This window comes from Urocitellus parryii, unplaced genomic scaffold (genome assembly GCF_045843805.1).
Source record: "Urocitellus parryii isolate mUroPar1 unplaced genomic scaffold, mUroPar1.hap1 Scaffold_67, whole genome shotgun sequence".
Classification (NCBI taxonomy): Eukaryota; Metazoa; Chordata; class Mammalia; order Rodentia; family Sciuridae; genus Urocitellus; species Urocitellus parryii.
The window spans coordinates 2,329,494-2,331,463 of NW_027554122.1; the positions used below are offsets into that span (position 1 = coordinate 2,329,494).

The 1,970-nt window shown below is 37.4% G+C and overlaps 1 pseudogene; it reads left to right on the forward strand.

The window, feature by feature from the left end:
• Positions 1-309: 309 nt before the first annotated feature.
• On the forward strand, positions 310-973 carry LOC144252926 (ribulose-phosphate 3-epimerase-like; annotated as a pseudogene).
• The last annotated feature ends 997 nt before the right edge of the window (positions 974-1,970 follow it).

Below are 1,970 nucleotides of genomic sequence, written 5' to 3' on the forward strand. Positions count from 1 at the left end.
TACTTAGAAATAGCCTATGAAGTCACATGAATTTATAGAAGGATGTTTATTTTTTTAAAAAAGTTTAGGAAGATTGGACTTGAATTCAAGCTTGAATTTGATCTTCTAAGCTCAACTTTAAATAGTTGGGAATGAACATGGAAAATTTAGAAGTGTAGTCAAAGTAAAATGATATTGGAGTACCAAAATGATGGAAAATTAAATTTATCTGAAATATCTTCAATTGCCTTAATTTGTGCAATTTTAAAAAATAAATAAGTTTATAAAAAGGAATACCAGTGGGGTAACTAGTACTATGGAGCCAGGACCATGGCGTTGGGCTGCAAGGTTGGCCTGTCCATTCTCAACAGCCACCTGGCCAATTTAGGGGCTGAGTGCCTCCGGATGCTAATCTCTGGGGCAGGTTATCCGCACCTGGATATAATGGATGGGCATTTTGTTCCCAGCATCACCTTTGGTCACCCTGTGTTAGAAAGCCTCCGAAAGCAGCTAGGCCAGGACCCTTTCTTTGACATGCACATGATGATGTCCAAGCCAGAACAGTGGGTAAAGCCAATCAATACACCTTTCATCTCAAGGCCACTGAGAACCCAGGGGCTTTGATTAAAGACATCCAGGAAAATGGGATGAAGGTTTGCCTTGCCATCAAACCAGGAACTACAGTTGGTATTTGGCACCATGGGCTAATCAAATAGATATGGCCTTGGTTATGACATTGGAACCTGGGATTGGAGGGCAGAAATTCATGGAAGATATGATGCCAAAGGTTCATTGGTTGAGGACCCAGTTTCCATCTTTGGATATAGAGGTCGATGGTGGAGTAGGTCCTGACACTGTCCATAAATGTGCAAAGGCAGGAGCTAACATGATTGTGTCTGGCAGTGCCATTATGAGGAGTGAAGACCCCAGATCTGTGATCAACTTACTAAGAAATGTTTGCTCAGAAGCTGCTCAGAAATGGTCTCTTGATTGATGAAATCATAAGGAATCCAGAGTTTGTGTTCATGAAACCTTCTTTTTACTAGAAAACAGGAATATTGACTACCAAATCATACCAGATTGAGGCAGTGCTGCTTTTCTGAGCAATTATTCATTCCAGTGATTAAAATCTATTGTGCAGAATGCTCTAAGAGCTTAGTAATTGATGTACACAACATTCTTTAGTGATCCAATTTAAAGGTTAGTGTGGTTAAAAAACTGTTTCTAATAGAATTGATTTTTATAAAGAGTGAAAATATGGGCCGTATTAAGGTTACAAAAAAGAAATGTATCATAATGCCTAAGGTGGATGGATATTAGCTACTATGAAAAAATTTTTCCCACGTTTTTAAAAATAATGTTCTATTGTTTCCTAGCTGTTTTCCAAAAAGCAAAGGAATCCCTTATATTTTTCCTATATTTTTCCTGTTTCATGTCATTTGTTATTTGTTTATATGCTTGATAATATGAGTAGTATGGAGCTAAAAAACACAAGCTTGGGCAGGATGGCAAAAAAAAAAAAGGAATACCATCTTGTTATTTATGACAACATGGACAGAATTGGAGATGATTATGCTAAATGAAATATATCAGGCACAGAAAAACAAGAATCATATGATCTCACTGATATGTAGAATCAAAAATGTAATCTCTAAGAAGTTGAGAAAAGCCAGGTGCCATGGCTCAAGCCTATAATCCCAATGACTTGGGAGGCTGAGGCGGAAGGATTGCAAGTTTGAAGTCAGCTTCAGAAACTTAGTGAGACTCTGTCTCAAAATGAAAAAAAAAAAAGAATAAAAGGACTAGGGATGTAGCTTACTGGTAAAATGCCCTCAATTCAATCTCCAGTACAAAAAAGTTGTAAAAGAATAGTGGTTACCAGAGGCCCCATAGAATAGAAGGAAGGGATAGATGAGGAAAGGTTGGTCAATGAACGCTTAAGTTACAGTTAAAGAGAAGAAATAATTTCTGTTTTTCTTTTGCATGGAAGA